The sequence below is a fragment of the Dendrobates tinctorius genome, unplaced genomic scaffold (genome assembly GCF_039654945.1).
Source record: "Dendrobates tinctorius isolate UK_male_01 unplaced genomic scaffold, ASM3965494v1 ptg000384l, whole genome shotgun sequence".
Lineage (NCBI taxonomy): Eukaryota > Metazoa > Chordata > Amphibia > Anura > Dendrobatidae > Dendrobates > Dendrobates tinctorius.
The window spans coordinates 1120243-1141200 of record NW_027362050.1 but is presented as its reverse complement, the minus strand read 5'-3'; the positions used below and the strand labels follow the sequence as shown (position 1 = coordinate 1141200).

The 20958-nt window shown below is 41.8% G+C and overlaps 1 long non-coding RNA gene across 2 annotated transcripts in view; it reads right to left on the bottom strand.

Annotated features, from left to right (window-relative positions):
* Window positions 1-20958, bottom strand: part of LOC141076022 (uncharacterized) — a 173643-nt gene that overhangs the window by 9450 nt on the left and 143235 nt on the right. Inside the window, exon 3 of one of the 2 annotated variants that reach the window (XR_012227394.1) lies at window positions 1116-2710. The exons of the other annotated variant lie outside the window; for it this stretch is intronic. This is a non-coding gene — a long non-coding RNA (uncharacterized lncRNA). Of the gene's footprint in view, window positions 1-1115; window positions 2711-20958 lie in introns of those variants that run through there. 2 annotated transcript variants of the gene reach the window in all.

The window sequence follows — 20958 nt, the reverse complement described above, 5'->3', positions numbered from 1 at the left end:
CTGGTGAGATCGCTGTTACGTCACAAAAGTTGTGACTCAGCAGCGATCTCGCTACCGAGATCGCTTAGTGTGACGGGGCCTTAACTTTTTCAAGACCAGTTTCCTTGAAAAAAGGTGAAGGTCTTTCATGGCCGTTTAAGGAGTCTAAATCAGATGATGGAGAAAAAGTCAGACCTTTGTGTAATACATTTTCTTGTACCTTCGTCAATACATGCGTTGACAGATTAATTACCTTCACATCATCTTTTTCAAATTTTCTTGAAGATGAATTTTTCTTAAAGAACTGCCTAGTCCTAGGTCCATATCTCACTTCATGTACAGATTCCCCACCTTCACTGACGGAGGAATTGGAGGCTAGTGATGAGCTCCTTGAAAACTTCCTCTTAGCTGGTTCTTTTCTCATTTGCCAGCTGAAAATCTTATTGGATTCATAATCCCCAAGATCCTTTTCATATTTTTTTTGCTTGTTTAGAGTAATATTGTTTTCCCATTTTTCAATCTCCTTCTCTAGGTTTTTGACCATTTCCTGGTATTTTTCAACATTCAATTCCTGTTGGATGGACTTTTGTAAAACCTCATTCTCCATCTCAACACACTTCAATGATGAGCTGTTTTTTTCAATAATAATGCTGATAAATTCCATGGAGCAAGTATGGGCCGCTTTCATCCAACGCTCAATCAAACCTTCCTCACCCAAATCAAATGTAGGGAAAATATTAATCCTTAATCCTCTCGGCACAATCTTTTGGGCAGCATAGTTTTCCAAGGTGGCTTTGGTCCACCAAACCTTTAATTTTTTATGTAGCGCATTTTTATATTTTTTAATATTCTCCTGACAACCATTAGAAGTGGAAGTAGGATGAATTCCAGCACCCTTCTGAAAAATACTTGAGGCTGTAGCTTGCCATGAATTCTCCCTGGCTTTTAAATCCATAAGACTGGGCTCTGTTTAAACAACAGCATTAATAGATAAAGTCACAAATATTGCCCAAAAATATTATTAATCCTTACACGGGTAATACACCACAGAATCTTATCATTACTTTAGTGGTAACAACATAGTACTATAGAAAATGGATACCACACAATGGTGTATATATTTTTTTAAAATCATATACTTTATTAAACATAAAGACAAAAATACACAAGAAAGATGCTGGAACACAAAAGATGAAGAGGGACTACAAGTCCATGGCATCTCACATCCCAACAACAAGATTTACCAACAGGAACACTGTGGAAATGCCAAACCTATGCATATACTGCTCCAAAAAAAGACACTTTACCCAATAAATAATATAGCAATGAATAAAAATTACTGGTGGCATAGTTTTTGTATTTATAATGAAACTGTGTTCCTGCACAGAATATAACTGTCTGACTATAAAAAATGCCCCACATGTAAGCTAAAATATTGTCAGATTATTAGGTTAATGGACATGTCAGTGGACGCCTATGTAAACCTCTGAACTGGGACCTGAATGTTAAAGGTAAGTAGAGTAAATGGTGGACGAATCCATACCTATATGTGCTGGTGGAGATGCCTGGACATCCCTCTGTCCCGACGTTCGATTCGCACTGCTTCTTCGGGAGGCGTGTTAGGTCAGGGGGAAATCCGGTCTATATACCAGTACCATGTGTGTAAATCAGTTAAAATTACTAAAATCTGTGTTCACAATGTGCGTCATGATCAATAGCTGGTGGCGCCTGCGCGGCATAAAGCTGTAGCCACTGCCCAAACTAACTAGCGACGCCAGGCGCCTGCGCAGCATAAACTTGTGACCACTGTCCAGACTAACTACCGGTGCCTGCGCAGCATACACCTATGACCGCTGTATAGAACAGTCAACTGCGCCTGTGTGAAGTGAACATTAAGGTCCTGCTCCAATCCTAGTGCTGAGGCATCCATGACGCATGCGCTGTAACACGTGAGACATAGCAACCAATGGGGATGATATTTCGCGGTCACATGATCCGGTGTCGCCAGGTCCTAAGAGGAGATGAGCGCACCTTAATCATGAAAAGACCACTTTATATCCTCCAGTGTCTCCGTATACAATGCATGCGTACCGCCACGAGAAGGGTTGGTCTTAAGGAAAAAATATATTAATCATGTAGCAGCTCCAAAAAGATCCTATAAAGTTATTGACAAATATATGAGATTATGGATAGGATAAATATATTTACTACAACCATATGATAGCTCCAAAAAATTCTAAGGGCTAATTATTAACCAATACATGCGGTCACAGCATATATTTAAAAACATCAAGCGGATCTCTGACAAAAGTCCACATACATATCAGCATTAGTAGTAATACCAAATGTCCTAAATAGAGATATCCTCAAACCCATAGAAAAAAAAATATATAAGGCTAGTATAAAGTGACAGTGCAAATAATGTGCTAAAATAGAAAATACCAAACAAACCCCATACATACTATTTATATGCTATACCAAAATGACATGCAAATAGGATATTAATATAACATGACATAGTCTGTCACCAGGGTCGTAATTATAATGTTGCTTACAATAAGACATTAATATATGCTATAATAAAGCTTGAATATCACAAGTACGCGGAAGATTTCCACATCCATCCCTTAGTTGACATGTGGCGAAAAATCCATCAGGATCATAGGGATCTTCTTCATAAATTCATCCAATGAAGGAGGATATGCATCAAAAAACGATCAGAGCAGGAATACTAAAAATACAAAAAGGACCATTAAAAAAAACCACACTAACAAAGAAACTAAAACCCCCTACCCAAAGGCAACCCCTAAAGTTATCAGAGATAAGCGCTAAAACCAAAGCTTTCGTTTAAGCCCTGGGGTGTGAGTGTCCCCAACCTGTAAATCCATTGACATTCAATGCCTTTGGGTAGGGGTTTTAGTTTCTTTGTTAGTGTGTTTCTTTCTTTCATGACTATTAATGCTGGGACACTCCGCACTCCACCTGCCATGGACTAGCAATGCAGGTAGATTCTGCTCACCATATGCCATGGTCTATTACTGAAGGGAGACTCAACTTTCCGCCTGTCATGGACTAATAACACAAAGAAACTCTGCCCACCATCTGCCATGGACTATTAATGCAGGTAGACTCAACTTTCCACCTGCAATGGAATACATTGAAACTCTTCCCACCATCTGCCATGGAGTATTAATGCAGGGAGACTCAACTTTCCACCTGCCATGGACTAATAACACAGAGAAACTCCGCTCTCCACCTGCCATGGACTACTGCAGGGAGATTCTGTTGTCCACTTATTTTTCCGAGGACTCAATACAGTTCCTCTACTGCGTCTGTAGTCCAGCTCATAGTGACTTAGTAGATTATATACATTGCTTTCTAAAGGAATCTCTCTCAAGCTAGGATGTCATGTCATTCAAAATAACACGTGTTTGCATCTCTTCATCGTGCAACCAAAGGTTGGGATGGTAAAGGGGGTGCCCAAGTTTAGAGAACAGCCCATGGATTATGGTCTACTTAATATGCCAATAGATGTGTAGGAGATGTTGGGATTGATCAGGAAGTGTGTGAGGATTAAGGTGCTGAATACAATTTGGATACTGAAGACATAGCAGAGGAGAGTGAAAATGAAGTTGTGTGTGTGACAGTCTTTATAAGTAAGAAACCTGGACCTGGTCCAAATCAAAGGAGGAGTTGAGGGAAAGTTATTTGTCACAGCAGTGAAATCAGTAGAGAAAAGTTGGCAAAGCAATTTATTTGGACCAGATGGCTGATGTAATATTAAAATTTGGATGTAATAGATTTACCAATAGAATTGATGTTTTAATCTATTTACTATTTTTGAAGATGCTTAAACCACTTTCAACTTCAAGCTATTCTCATTGCCCAGAAGTCGGTCTGTTACCTCCTTGCACCGCACCCCATTTAAGGTATTTCCCAATACCCGGTGAGCTGATGTCTTTGTTTTCTTCTCCTTTTTTGGTATCATTGAGCCATGCTTTACAATAGTCATTACTAAGCCACCGCCATGTTTCACTGTAGGCATCATCAGGCTACCACCTTGCTTCACTGCAGGCATCATTGAGCTACCACCTTGCTTAACTGTATTGTTTAAATTTTTATATTTTTCTATCTACTGGCTAACACAGGACAAATATACATTTTTCCTGTGACAAAATGGTTGTTTTCAGGTATTTAAAGGGAACCTGACAGGTGATATCCAACCAGAGACACTAATGTTATTGAGAATCGTGGTGCCACACTATCAGGCAAACTGGGTGTGTGTTGTCCAGCATCTCAGCAGGCTTAATCAGCTCACTGTCATGGACAATGGTGCAGCGCAACATGCTACTTAAACTCCAAGCAGTTTGCAGAAAGTTGCCAGATATTGTGTTTTGCTTGAGTATGACATCTCCAGTATTTTGCTTATTTGATATCCTGATACAGATCTGGTTTCTTCCTGACCTTGCCTGATTTATTAACCCTCCTGACTTTGACCGCAAACTGTCTGGCCTTGTTTTTGTCTGTCCTCCTGCTTTCTGACCTCACCTTAGCCACAAATCACAGTTTTGTCTGATAATTCTGTTACTGGCTTTGTGCTTTCTGACACTGACTTATGTTGATTTGACCATTCTTCCCTCAGGCTCGCTCCTCTAGCCAGCAGCTACTCCGTGGATGCAACTCAGGGGACCCTGTTGTAAGTCCTGATATATATAGATTTTAAAATGTGAAAGCCACCCCGGCTTTCTCTGAAACCTGCTGGTCGAAGTGGCTACTGCCAAGTCTGTCTGAAGTATCCTTTTTGGGGTGATGATTTCTACCAGATTTCACACCGCTTATATACCACATTTTAACAAGTGATAAACCTTTGAATACTCATCCATTAATCAGTTGTTACTTCTATAAAAGTCAAGGATAAACACAACAATAGTCTCAGATTCTCAGCCCAGACTTTTTTAATAATCTATATTATATTTATACCTATCACGACAACTATTATATAACCAATGTCAGGGAAATAAATAAAAATGTTGTCAACACTTGTCATTTTTTCACGACAGCACTTATGATGTCATCATTGCCATGGCAATTATTCTAATGCTATTGTTACCATAGCAACAATTAGAATGGAATAAAGTCATGATATAATCCATTATATCACGGCTATGATATCAAAATAGCGATTGCAGCATTTTCAACAATGGTTTTTATTAAAGAATTATTCAAATAACAAACAGGTACATTGCAGTGATCAAAAAGAAAATGAATATCTAGTTGGGTGGCGTACAAGGGGAGGGGCTAACATAACTGACGGGAAGGAGTAGGGGAGAGGGAAAAGGAGCCCGAGTGGGGTTACTGAGTCTAAACACAATATAAAGAATTAGGATGATGCTGTGGAGTCAGGAACATTTTAAACAAAGTGAAGGTGTGGCGAAGGGAGCGTAGCTGTCGTATTCCGCCCAGGGAAGCCAAATTTTTTCAAATTTAGAGACTTTATCCATAAGTATGGCAGATAATTTTTCATTGATCACATAGCGAAGCTATAGGGTGCTTGACCCCTAGGAACATAAATGAGAATAGAATTTGGGTGTGTTTTGGGATGGTAGGGATACGTTTATTAAGTAAGGCTTCCCAAGGGTAATTTTTAAGGTTAGTGCTTGTGGCTGAGAGAATAATAATAATCTTTAATAATAATCTTTATTTTTATATAGCGCTAACATATTCCGCAGCGCTGTCATCACTGTCCCTGATGGGGCTCACAATCTAAATTCCCTATCAGTATGTCTTTGGAATGTGGGAGGAAACCGGAGTGCCCGGAGGAAACCCACGCAAACACGGGGAGAACATACAAACTCCTTGCAGATGTTGTCCTTGGTGGGATTCGAACCCAGGACCCCAGCGCTGCAAGGCTGCAGCGCTAACCACTGAGCCACCGTGCTGCCCAATAAGGTGGTAAACCCCAGTCCAAAATCCGCGCACATCCACCAAATACGGTACATATTTCCGTGAGTATCGCAACCTCCTAAACACTTGGGAGAGTAGGCAAGAACTGCCTTGGCAACTCTAGCTGGGGTTAAGTACCATCTAGTTAACACCTTATAGTTTGTCTCTAGCATTAAGGTATTTAGAGTTCCGTCAGTTGAAGAGGATCAAATCTGAGACCATTTTGGGTCAGTAAGGGCAAAGCCGACATCAGACTCACGGCGAGATGTGTAGGTTAAATTACACCTGTGTGAGGTGTAGTTGATATGTGAGTAGAGGAGTGAGATGGTACTTGGGGCATGTGGATTCTGGCGACACCATTGTTCGAAAGGCGTGAACGTGTAAGGCGGAGTGGAGTTTCTCAGAAGTGTGGTATTAAAGTTTTTCAATTTTAAATAGTGAAATATTTCTCTAGAAGTGATTTTTTACTTTTCTTGGAGGGTTGGGAATGGAGTATTACCATCAACGTTAAATATATGGTGGACTCTCGTAATCCCTGCAGCGACCCAAAGACGAAAGCTCGAGAGAGATGCATTTCCCCAGGTAAACGGTGCATTGCCCGATAGTTGGGTGAGAGGCAGAAAGGAGGAAAATAAGTTTGAGGAATATTTTAGGGAATCCCACATTTTGAGTGAATGTGATAGAATTGAAGTAATAATTTGTTTGTCTTGTGCTGTGAGGATCCATAATAAAGCATCAAGGGTCATTGGGTGACACTCATGAGCTTCTAAGGAAAACCATTGTGGGGGTTCTGAATAACCATGGTATAGAGTTAACTCGGCTAACTGAGCTGCCAGGTAATATTTAGAAAGAATGGGGACTTCCAGACCTCCTTTTAGGCGGTGTCGGTAAAAAGTTGCTCTGTTAACCCTGGGGAGACCACCTGATCAGAGTGTGATTAGCATAAATGGCCCGATTTTCTCAGAAGAGAGAAAATACAGAGGTGTGACACTAGGCTCAATGTCATCATAACTATGTCAACTGTTATATCAGTGATGTCAAAAGATCATATTGGTTTTAATGTTTTACGAAATTCCTTATATTATCATTACTAAGGCAATCATTATTACATCAACCTTTGATGCTCAGTATTATGATACCATCTTTTCATGGAAACCTTCTTAATGTCATTGAAAGTAAACTATACTGATATCAGCATTGTGATTCTCATCTATTTGATATTAAAGAGTATCCGTTGTCTTATTTCTTTTTTTTTACAAATCAATAGCACCCATAAAAATAAGAAACTTTGTAATATATCTTATCAGAAAAATCTGCTTCTTTCTACTCTTGACTCATTCACTGTCAAAACTCTCAATTCACGAGTAAAATCTGTCTTCAATGAAGGCAGATTTTCCCATTGCTGAGATAGGAGATGAAAGTTGGTGCTGATAAAGTTCTATGGAGAACTGTAACTGCCATTTCAGAACTTGCATCAGAATGTTCTCTGTCAACTCTAATGCTAAGCTTCTGTCAGTCAGTGTCGGGGCGAAGCTACAGCCACCGCTCTCTATGCACAGAGTGGTGACTAAACTCGGGCCGTTGCCTCCCCTTCCCTTAACCCTTTAGTGATCGGGCCATTTTTTAAAAATCTGACCAGTGTCCCTTTATGTAGTAATAACTCTGGAATGCTTCAACATATGTCATTGATTTTGACATTGTTTTTTGGTGGCACATTATACTTTATGATAATGAGAAATTTAGGTTGATATGTTTTGCATTCATTTATAAAAAAAAATCAGAAATTTGACAAAAAATGAAAAAAAAATTGCAATTTTCATACTTTGAATGATTATTGCTTTAATCAAGACTGTTATACTACACACAAAAAAAAATAAATAAGATTTCCCTTTTGTCTACTTTACATCAGGACCATTTGTAAAATGCTGCTTTATTTTGCTAGCATTTTACAAGGTTTAAAAACGTAGCAGTCATTTTTCATTTTTTCAAAGAAATTTACAAAACTTATTTTTTTAGGGAACTGTTCAGTTTTGAAGTAACTTTGGCGGTCCTATATGTTGGAAACCCCCAAAAGTGATACCATTTTAAGAATTCAACATATTCAAAATTGCTTTTGGGTAGTTCATTAACCCTGCAGGTGCTTTTCAGGAATTAATGCAAAGTGGCATGACAGGAATTTAAAAAGTTTATTTTTACCATCTAAGGGCAGTTTCACACGTCCAGATAATTCCAGTACCGGAAAAACCGGTACCGGAGCTATCCGTGTCCGTGTGCATACGGAGGCCATCCGTGTGACATCCGTATGTCCGTGTGTACCATCCGTGTGCTGTCCGTGTGTCCGTGTATTTGAAAAATTAGTTTCAACGTTAACCCTTTGACTTTTAAAAACGCACACGGATCGCACACTGACAGCATCCGTGTGCGGTACGTGTTTACACGGACAGATTGACTTGTATGGGTCCGTGTGATCCGTGCTGTTGCACAAAAACGGACATGTCAGCGTGTTTTGCACACGGACACACGGTCCGTGAAAACACGCTGACATCTGCATAGACACATTCATTAGAATGTGTCTACGTGTGTCAATGTCTCCGGTACGTGAGAAAACTGTCACTACACGTACCGGAGCCACTGACGTGTGAAACTGCCCTAAATGTTGATAACTTTTGAACAGGCTGCTATAGCCGGCAGACTCTAAGTCCATTATTTGGCCATGAAATGCCATGGCAAATATCAGGATCACATGATCAAGATCTCAGGGTGCTAATGGAGTTAAAGAGGAAGCCCCCACACTCTGTTAACCATCTAGATGCTGTAGTCACTATTGACAGCAGCATTTAAGGGGTTATATAACCATAGTTGGTTCCAACACTAATTGGAGCTGATGCAACAAGTTGTCAGCTACAGTGTACAGCCGACAGATACAGGATTGTCACCCATTGGGGATGCTAGTCTCTTATATCGCAGATCAATAAAAATACATGTTGGTGCTCACTACGGGGTTGAAATACCACATCCAACCTCCTCTGTACGCCAGAGGATAAGGCACTCTGCATAGTACCTGTACCAAGCCCTAGGCTCCAGACATTTCAGTATTCCAGTAAGGCTTCCCACTGCTTTGAAAGATAGCTCCTCGCCCGCTGCAACTTGTACTTGACCTTGGTTACTGTACTTCCCTATCTGACTATCAGAAAGTAGTCCTCTTTTACTAGAACTTTCCCCTCCCAGTCCTAAACTTTATCTATGTCTGTCCCTATAGTATGTAGCTGGGCAGATCTCCATCCCAAACACTATATATTACATTTATATGCATTACACATATTATATTTATAATTCATGAGCCCCAATTAAAATAAAAATGGGGGATGAAGAGATCCCTTATATATTAAAAATTAACTTTTATTAGTAAATAAAAACAAAATGCAAAAATATTATAAAAAAAGCAGTGTGCCTCACATAGAACACGGTCAAAGCTCCCAGAAAATAACACTCTATACTGATATGGTATGTATATAAATGATAGGGATTAAATCAATCAGAAGCAGATCAGGTTAAATGACATAGCATATAAATCATGACAAGGCAATAATATTAGGCTTTATAAGACAATAAATGGAGTGCCTAGTGCTTAGTAAATTGCAATGTCCAGAATCAATATATTCCAATATTATTCTACAGGTTTCCCCTAGAAGGGAAGATGGGAGTATTTTCTGCAACCTGACCCTTAAAATGCTTATCAATAAATAAATGAAAAGGGCCGAGTTTGTAACCCAGTGGTATATACGGTGATGCCTGCTGGTGAGGAAGGGAAGAAATTACCTTAAGGCTATGTGCAGAACTGCAAGTGATGTACAGAACCATTTAAGGCTATGTAAAACAAAAACCGCTGTGCACATGCTGCAGATTTTTCCGTGCAGATTTGGTGCAGATTTAAAACTGCAGCATGTCACTTCTTTTGTGCAGTTCTGCAGCAGTTTTTCATCTGCTCCATTATAGAAATCTGCAGGTGAAAACTGCAGGGGAAATCTGCACAAAAACTGCACTAAATCAGCACTAAAACTGCAGGTAAAAGGCAGGTCATTTTACCTGCAGATTTAACAAAATCTGCACGGAAAGTTCCACAGCAGAATCCGCACCATGTGCACATAGCCTTAGTACATAAAGATGACATGCCCGCAGAGTAATAACAAGAGTGTCTAGTGAATCCAGAAACCTACTTTGCCTATCGGTATGTTAAAGTAACAGCAGGTCCGGACTTGTGACCCAACAGGGTGGGAGGTTACAACTACTAGTGAGGAGAAGGAAGACAAATGACCATAGACCGTATTAACCCCTTACCTACAATTGACGTAATATTCCGTCCATGTGACCATGGACCTAATTACCATGGACGGAATATTACGTCATCGCGATCAGCGGCGCCCACGTGGTGAGCGGCGCTGATCGCGGCCGATTGTCAGCTAATTATCATAGCTGACACCCGGCACAATGTGTCAGGGGCGGTCACGGACCGCCCCCAACACGTTAGCCCCTTGCACACCGCGATCAAACGCGATCGCGGTGTACCGGTGGTTAAAGGGAAGCATCGGCAGGGAGGGGGCTCCCTCCGTGCTTCCCTGAGCCCCCCACGGCAGCGCAATGTGCAGCGCTGCTGCGGGGGGCTCCTTTCCTCCAGGCCCCCGAATCCAAGATGGCGACGGGGGCCTTCGGGGCCTGAGGAAGCTGGCTTCCTCAGTGCCTGCAAAGCGCAGGCATGAGGAAGCCTTCTGCAGTGCCTGTGTCAGATCGCTGATCTGTCACAGTGATCTGTGATGTGACAGATCAGCGATCTGTCACAGGACAGTGATGTCCCACCTGGGACAAGGTAATAAAGTAAAAAAAAAAAAAGTGTTAAAAATAATTAAAAAAAAAAAATCGCTAAATAAATTAGTAAAAAAAAAAAAAATATTCCCCAATAAATCCATTTTTTCAAAATAAAAAAAAACAAAAACAATAAAAGTACACATACTTGGTATCGCCGCGTCCGTAATGACCTGCCCTATAAAACTGTCCCATTAGTTAACCCCTTTAGCGAACCCCTTAAAAAATAAAAATAAAAAACGAAGCAAAAAATAATGATTTATTATCATACCACCGAACAAAAAGTGCAATAACGCGCGATCAAAAAGACGCATATAAATATGCATGGTACCGCTGAAAACGTCATCTTGTCCCGCAAAAAACGAGCCGCCATACAGCATCATCCGCAAAAAAATAAAAAAGTTATAGCTCGCAGAATAAAGCGATACAAAAATAATTATTTTTTATATAAAATTGTTTTCATTGCAAAAAACCGACAAAACATAAAAAACGACCTAAATGAGGTATCGCTGTAACCGTACTGACCCGAAGAATAAAACCGCTTTATCAATTTTACCGCACGCGGAACGGTGTAAACGCACCCCCCCAAAAGAAATTCATGAAACTCTGGTTTTTGTTCATTCTGCGCCCCAAAAATCGGAATAAAAAGCGATCAAAAAATGTCACGTGCCCGAAAATGGTACCAATAAAAACGTCAACTCGTCCCGCAAAAAATAAGACCTCACATGACTCGGTGGGTCAAAATACGGAAAAATTATAGCTCACAATATGTGGTGATGCAAAAACTATTTTTACAATAAAAAGCGTCTTTTAGCGTGCGACAGCCGCCAAACATAAAAACCGCCATAAATCGTAAATCAAACCCCCCGTTATCACCCCCTTAGTTAGGGAAAAATAATAAAACTAAAAGAAAATGTATTTATTTCCATTTTACCGCTAGGGTTAGGGCTAGGGTTAGGGTTAGGGCTAGGGTTAGGGCTAGGGTTAGGGCTAGGGTTAGGGCTAGGGCTCAGATTAGGGTTAGGGGTGTGTTGAGGTTAGGGTTGGAGTTATAATTGGGGGTTTCCACTGTTTGGGCACATCAGGTGCTCTCCAAAGGCAACATGGCGTCTGATCTCAATTCCAGCAATTCTGCGTTGAAAAAGTCAAATGGTGCTCCTTCCCTTCCAAGCTCTGCTATGCGCCCAAACAGTGTTTTACCCCCACATGTAGGGTATCATCCTACTCAGGACAAATTACAAAACAACTTTTGGGGTCCAATTTCTCCTGTTACCCTTAGGAAAATAAAAAATTGGGGGCAAAAATATAATTTTGCGGAAAAAAATGTTTTTTTTCTTTTCACGCCCAGGCGTTATAAACTTCTGTGAAGCACTTGGAGGTTCAAAGTGCTCTCCACACATCTAGATAAGCTCCGTGGGGGGTCTAGTTTCCAAAATGGGGTCACTTGTGGGGAGTTTCAATAGTTTAGGTACATCAGGGGCTCTCCAAACGCACATGACACCCACATACCAATCCATCAAAGTCTGCATTCCAAAACGTCACTACTTCCCTTCCGAGCCCCGACATGTGCCCATACAGTAGTTTTCTCCCACATATGAGGTATCAGCGTACTCAGGACAAATTGGACAACAACTTTTGGGGTCCAATTTCTCCTGTTACCCTTTGGGAAAATAAAAAAAAGGGGACTAAAAGATGATGTTTGTTGAAAAAATACGATATTTTTATTTTCACGCCCGGTCGTTATAAACTTCTGTGAAGCACTGGGGGGTTCAAAGTGCTCACCACACATCTAGATAAGTTCATTAGGCGGTCTAGTTTCCAAAATGGGGTCACTTGTGGGGGGTTTCCACTGTTTAGGTACATCAGGGGCTCTCCAAACGCAACATGACACCCGCAGACCATTCCATCAAAGTCTGCATTCCAAAACGTCACTACTTCCCTTCCGAGCCCCGACGTGTGCCCATACAGTAGTTTTCTCCCACATATGAGGTATCAGCGTACTCAGGACAAATTGGACAACAACTTTTGGGGTCCAATTTCTCCTGTTACCCTTGGGAAAATAAAAAAATGGGGACTAAAAGATCATGTTTGTGGAAAAAATACGATTTTTTTATTTTCACGCCCGGACGTTATAAACTTCAGTGAAGCACTGGGGGGTTCAAAGTGCTCACCACACATCTAGATAAGTTCCTTGGGGGGTCTAGTTTCCAAAATGGTGTCATTTGTGGGGGGTTTCTACTGTTTTGGTACATCAGGGGCTTTCCTAACGCGACATGGTGTCCGATCTCAATTCCAGCCAAAAACGTCAAATGGCGCTGCTTCCCTTCCGAGCTCTGCCATACGCCCAAATAGTGGTTTACACCCACATATGGGGTATCAGCGTACTCAGGACAAATTGCACAATAACTTTTAGGGTCCTGTTACCCTTGGAAAAATAAAAATTGGGGGTGAAAAGATCATTTTTGTGGAAAAAATATGATTTTTTTAATTGTACCGCTGTACGTTATAAACTTCTGTGAAGCCCTTGTGGGTTAAAAGTTCTCACCACATATCTAGATAAGTTCCTTGGGGGGTCTAGTTTCCAAAATGGGGTCACTTGGGGGGGTTTCCACTGTTTAGGTACATCAGGGGCTCGCCAAACGTGACATGGCGTCCGATCTGAATTCCAGCCAATTTTGCATTGAAAAAGTCAAACGGCGCTCCTTCCATTCTGAGCTCTGCCATGAGCAGAAACAGTGGTTCCCCCCCACATATCAGGTATCAGCGTACTCAGGACAAATTGCACAATAAAAACTTTTGCAGTCCAATTTCTCCTGTTACCCTTGGTAAAATAAAGAAAATTGAACCTGAAGTATTTTTTTTGTGAAAAAAAGTTAAATGTTCATTTTTTTTTAATATTCAAAAAATTCCTTTGACGCACCTAAAGGGTTAATAAACTTCTTGAATGTGGTTTTAAGCACCTTAAGGGGTGCAGTTTTTAGAATGGTGTCACTTTTGGGTATTTTCTATCATATAGACCCCTCAAAGTGGCTTCAAATGTGAAGTGGTCCATAAAAATAAAATGGTGTTGCAAAAATGAGAAATCGCTGGTCAATTTTTAACCCTTATAACTTCCTAACAAAAAAAAATTTTGGTTCCAAAATTGTGCTGATGTAAAGTAAACATGTGGGAAATGTTATGTATTAAGTTTTTTGTGTGCCGTATCGCTGTGATTTAAGGGCATAAAAATTCAAAGTTGGAAAATTGCGAAATTTTCAAAATTTTTGCCAAATTTCCTTTTTTTTCACAAATAAACACAAGTTATTTGAATGCAATTTTACCACTAACATGAAGTACAATATATCACGAGAAAACAATGTCAGAATCACCGGGATCCATGAAAGCGTTCCAGAGTTATGACCTCATAAAGGTACAGTGGTCAGAATTGTAAAAATTGGCCCGGGAGTTAACGTGCAAACCACCCTTGGTAGTGAAGGGGTTAAATACAGTGTGTGCCAAGTATAGGAGACAGATTCACATTGGAGTCCGGAGTAGCGTCTTCTCACCCCGAAGCGTGTTTCGCCACTGCTTACCAAATTCTATCTTATCCTATGGTCACTACCTTATATCCTAAAACCTAACCTTTGTATTATATCACTTAACTTATACTTTACATTCCCTATAGCTGGGCTGCACACTATGCCTACTATATTAACAATGCTTATCAACGCTATACATTACCATATCACATTATGCATGTAAAACCGCAATACACAGTTCACACTTCCCATGTAAAAATATAGGTAAAACCGCATGACACTATTCACATTGTAATACAAAGAACACCACGATTGGTATCTTCAGGGGTAGGAACACAACACTCCACCACTCTTACACATACGTGGCTGTGGCGCCCCCAGGAGTATGGCCACCACAGTGGCTTTGCCTTCCTCCGGGGAGGGTAATGCCAGGCTTGGAAGCAGTGAAGGGTCTCTCTCGCTGTTAACCTATACATGCAACACAGTTCCACTCCAGGCCAGCAGGGGGGACTCTTAACCGGAATTGAAGGGAGGAGTGCTCTCTGAGGGCCAAGATGAAGGAGTGGTGAGTTAGTGTGAGGAGGGTGTAGTGTGCAGACGTGAGAGAGAAGCGCGGAGATCGAGCGGAGAGGAAAGGCTCATCTCCAGTGAGAGCGCATGAACTGGAGCCTGGTCTCCATGGTTGTACGGATACTAATGGTCCTGCAACAGACACCAGAGGAGTAGGAGGCTGTAAATGCCCTACCCCCATCTAAGACTCGGAGGCACAACAGCACGGAGTGAGCCAAGAGAGGAATAGCGGCTACAGCTGTCTGCCATATGAGGAGTGCTAGTAGAAGAGAATTAGGAGGAACTTCAGTGTAACTCAGTACTAGGAGTACTTCACTCAAATAAGCGCTAGGGAAGGAGACTGCACAGTCCATCTGCCGAAAGAGAATCCTGAGCTGCTTCCAGGCTAGCCTGCTGTGGTACCATCTGTAATCAGGACCCTGGACTGCATTTATCAAGTAAAGGTACAGAAATTGCACCCTGCTGTGTCTTTGTCTGCTTCCTACCCTTCCAGCACTGCTACATCCCCGTGCCAACCACATCTACACTGCCCTGGGACTACAGCTTCACCTGTGGGGAGCTTTTACATCTTTGCTGCACCATCCCATCAGTCCCAGTGGATCTGCATGCAGCGTCGGCTTAACATCTCACTTGCCGAACACCACAGGTGGCGTCACAAACTATTCATTTAATCAACTACATTCCACCATTCAATCTCCCCCATTACTTGGGCGCCCAGGGCCACGGACCGGGTCACCGCTGCTGTGACACATCCCGCTGACACCGGCCTGGTACCGAGTACCCCACAGCCCTGGGGGGGCGACCCATGGCCATGAGGAAGAGTCTGAACTGACCATACACATTAGATAATTAGGGCTCATTCAGACATCAGTGATTCTTCATCATAATTGTATGCCAAAGCCAGGAGTGTCTCCAAAACACAGAAAAGGGTGTCAATCTTTCAATTATAGTTTGTCTTTAGAGTGTGGGAGGAAACCGGAAGAAACCCACACAAACACAAGGAGAACATACAAACTCCTTGCAGATGTTGTCCTTGATGGAATTTCAACCCAGGACCCCAGAGTTGCAAAGCAACAGTGCTAACCACTGAGCCACCGTGCTTGGAGTAGTATGACTAGATCTGCAAACATGGGAGTGTCAATTGCCAGAATAGGAAGTCATGGAGGTTAATGGCCCAATTAATAAGGGGTTTCATGTATTTTGAGGGGGAAGGCATGCTGAGGAAATTGGATGGTAAACTAAAAGTTAAAGGGAACCTGACACCAGGCAAATGCCATCCAATCTGCAGGCATGATGTTATGGAGCCTGGGGAGCTAAGAAGATCGATGTTTCGTTTTTTTGCGAAAAGATTCCGTATAACACAATTTTTAATCATTTAATCCTCTGCTCTTTCTGGTATTTTAGGTCCAGTGGGTGGGTGGTGCTATCAGTGATTGACAGTTTCATTTATATAAGTGCGCATTAGGGTGACCGCAAAAAATCGATGTCGGAATTTTGTCCGTCTGGACCCCACAAAACGATTCCCCTTTCCAGATATTGAGATAGCCAAAATTTGAGCTCGATCAAATGACGTTAACCCGGGCCGCTCGTCGCTCAAAGTTTGAAAAAATCCAAATTGAGGTATTTTAAGATTTAGGTATTTTGCATAGTCTGTTAGACTATAAAGAATGTGACAACATTGCAGAAATAGCCCTGACCAAATTTTCGAACCATTTGTGGTATTTGAATGCAGAGTTGGTGGGATTATCGTTTTTTGATCCCACCATTACAGACAATGAAAAGTTGTTAATGGCTAATAAATTGCTCAGTAGCACAGATGAACCATCAGAGCACGCTAGGGTTGTAAATCCAAAAGTTAGGAAAGAAAAATTAAAAGAGGTAGGAAGTAACCGACTTTAACGACCTTCTGACAAAAGATGAAGAACAAAAGCAATATGTCCTGCAAGTTGTAAGCAAATGCCGAGCATTATATTCTGACGTTTCAAAAACTACTTTAACAAAAGCTCTAGAATAGATTAGATAACTATGTAAAATTATCAACTCATGTAGGTTAGCGTGCTCTGATGGTTCATCTGTGCTACTGAGCAATTTATTAGCCATTAACAACTTTTCATTGTCTGTAATGGTGGGATCAAAAAACGATAATCCCACCAACTCTGCATTCAAATACCACAAATGGTTCGAAAATTTGGTCAGGGCTATTTCTGCAATGTTGTTGTCACATTCTTTATAGTCTAACAGACTATGCAAAATACCTAAATCTTAAAATACCTCAATTTGGATTTTTTCAAACTTTGAGCGACGAGCGGCACGGGTTAACGTCGTTTGATCGAGCTCAAATTTTGGCTCTCTCAATATCTGGAAAGGGGAATCGTTTTGTGGGGTCCAGACGAACAAGATTCTGACATTTTTTCCCCCCCATATGAGATCCGGTCACCCTAGTGCGCATGCAAAGATATCTGTCATTCATTAATAGGACCGCCCACTGGACCAAAAATCCCAGAAAGAGCAGAGGATTAAATGACTAAAACACAGATTACACAGAATCTTTTCTCACAAAACTATATATCATTCTGTTACGCTCTCTCGGCTCTGTAACATGGACCCTGCATTTTCATGGTGACAGATTCACTTTAAGTCATACATCTGGTAGAATGGGATTGGTTTTAGTTTTTATAAAGAGTTTAGTGGAAGTCCCAGCTAATCTTGAGATCATGGAAGCGGCCATGGTGTTAGTAGAACCCATTCCAAGTCTTATAACGATCATCAATGTGTGGAGACTAGTGATCCACTAACTGTAACTGGTGAAAACAAGGGGGCAAAGGTGTATTTAGTGAAGCGTCACTGAGTACTAAAATCTAAATGGCCAATATCGCAAAATGGTAATCTGCTCAATGTCGACTTTTTTTCCCCATTGACTTGCATTGGGATCGTGTTTCGGACGAAACTCCGACTTTTTTGCCCTAGTCGGACCAGTTTCATCTGAAACAAATTTTGTTTCATGAAACCCGATCCGAGCAAAGTCGCTCAACTCTAGTGGCGGATGTGGATTTCTGGACCCACTGTGCCACAGGGCCGGGGCTACCCAGGAAGGGGCATAGCTAAGTGGCTACATGGTGTACACTGTCACTGATTAGGGCTAGGTCTCCGTTCAGACTAGTGACTTTTGGCACCTCTATAGAAGGGTTACTGACACAGATTCGGGCTTGGTTCAGACACGCCGGTCTAGGATACTGGATCAAGGTTTGGCCGCACACAAACCGGGGACAAATGTTCAGGCACTGGCTTGCACTGGGACCAGGAGATTCAAGGAAAAGGACAGGCCGGACTGGGACCAAGGGAAAAGGATCAGGCTCTGGTCGCACCACGACCAAGGGACGAGGTTCAAGCACTGCCACCCTGGGATCAAGGGACAAGGTTCAGGCACTGGCCGCTCCAGGACCAGGGGACTACGGATATAGGACTGGCCTCACCGGGACCAGAGGACTTCAGATACAGGACTGACTGCTCCAGGACCAGGGGACTATGGATACAGGACTGTCCACACTGGGCCAAAGAGACTTCGGATACAGGACTGGCCACACTGGGACCAGGGGTATAGGTTCAGGACACTGGCCGCACAGAGACCAGGGGACCTCACAACTCCTTAGTAGTACACATTACTCATTTATGACTCTACACATTGCTTGGCAAATTTCTAAGGGAGAGGGAGTCTTTTATACAAGATGCCTCCTAGTTATAGGCTTGCATCCTGCAGATACACTACATTATACTAAATGCCTCTCACCTTCAAGCTGAGGGCATTTAGTATAAGTGTGGCTGCCTCTTTAAGAACAGGGGAGCGTAAACAAGGGTTTACTAGGTGCATAACTGGAACTGCTGCGCACACAGAACCAGGAAGTGACAGGGAGCAGGATGTCGCCGGGGACCGCGCCGAGGGCTGGGGCGAGGAGTAAGCTGACGTCCCTGCATGGGGTGAGAAGGGGAGACCATGCAGGTGCGCCGGCAGCAGCGCTACAAGATGCTATAGTTTCATGTCATGTCCCTTTGTGGTTTTCCTAGAAGAATCCTTTATGAGCGAAGGTTAACAGATTCAGAATCAGGAAAGAATGAATGACCCCTTATCACCCACATTGGGCGTGTAAGAATTTTCCTAGAATCCTGTTCCATCTGTTTTGGACCTTGGAGATGAAGTTTCTTGAGCGTTGGCTACAGTACCTATCATTGGAACTCCGCTCCATAATACTACAGTGAACCGACTTAGCTCCAAGTTGGGTGTCATGGTATTGCGTGCCTAGGTATTGAATTTATTATCATCCGACCACACTGCAACATGAACCTCCAGAACTGTTACCTGGAGACATAGCGTTAGTTCTTAATAAAAAGGATGTAGGAGATAACATATTTGTGGAGGCCGGCCGCACCCTATATAATGTTGCAGTGAGTAAAGTCTTCTTCCCAAAGTGTTTGACATTAGACTTGAGGGATAAGAAGATCCTGTACAAAGGCTGCATAGAAATCTCTTGCAACTAAGTAGCTTTTCTTTCATGGCAGAAGTGCCAGATGGGACACTGGTGGAGGATGATGTAAAAGGACTAGTTCCTGACAGCATTCCTACAAGCTCCCAGGCGTCACCAAGGTTGAAGACCTGTTATCACCAGATCCAATTGTGAAAATAGGAGACTCCCTGCTGGATTATGATCTGACAGCTGTAAATGCTGAAGACGGCACTAGAAGAATGGTAAAACTTGCGCGTACAATGCAACATATCAATGTATCAAAGTCAAGCTAAACCTAAGGCTATGTGCACACGTAGATTTTGGTCCTGCGGATTTTTCCACGCAGATTTGGAAAAATCCGCAGGTAAAATCTCCGGTCAAAAGACCTGCGGATTAGCCTGCGATTTAGCCCTGCGGTTTCACACCTCTACAATGGTGAAGGTGTGAAACCACAGCGGAATCCGCACAAAGAATTGACATGATGCGGATTTGAACCCGCAGCAAATCCGCGCGGAAAAATCTGCAGCATGTGCACAGTGTTTTTCAGATTACCATTGAAAACAATGATACTGTACAACGCACTTAAATCTGCTGCGGACCCTCAGGGCCTAAAACGCTGCGGATCCACAGCAGAATCCGCACCGTGTGCACAATTGCCTTAGAATTCAGTCACACGTCATAGCACTAGAGGTATCAATATAAATTATTTGCAAAGTTTTATGCAAAGTTTTCACTTTATGCCCCAAATTTAATGGCCTTCTGTAAAAAAAAAAGAAAAAAAAAAGGGAACTTTATATTAATCCAAAAATGATACACACAGCAAACTAATAACAGACATCTACATGCATCATACAAGAGTCAATCCCACAGCAAGGGGAACCTATTGTACTGGCAGGAATAAATGTCAGATTGATGATTGCGAAGTATTCATCTTCTATAAATGTGTGCTAATGTCAGATGAATGAGTGTACATATTTCCATATTTCATGACTTAAGAACCAAATGTTACACGAAACGATGACTGCTTCTACATGTGAGTGCACACTGATTGTGCATGTGTCTTATTAGCTTTTACTTAGCGGGGTTTTTTGTATTTACACATTTAATGAAGTGGATCTAATTAGTGATGATTAAATAGTGTTTTGTATATAAATGATTATAACTATACATCATTCTGCACATGGGTCTAATGGGTGGACGTACATAGTACAATTTTGGGAATATCAAACTTTCTGCAGTCATAACATGCATCTTTTCAGAAAAGTAAGGTATAAGAAACTGTATTTACCTCCTTTTTCAGGTAAATCATTAGTTTCAGAAAAGGCAATTTTTTTTTTTATTTTTTTTTTACAAAAAAGGTTGTAAAATGTCTTCCAGCTGATAAGTGCCTATTGTATGCAGCACTTAATATGGGTAGCATATAGTGATGAGCGAGTATACTCGTTGCTCAGGTTTTCCCGAGCATGCTCAGCTGGTCTCCGAGTATTTTGGCGTGCTTGGAGGTTTAGTTTCTGTCGCCGTAGCTGCATGATGTGCGGTTGCTAGACAGCCTGAATACATGTGGGGATTCCCTAACAAACAGGCAATCC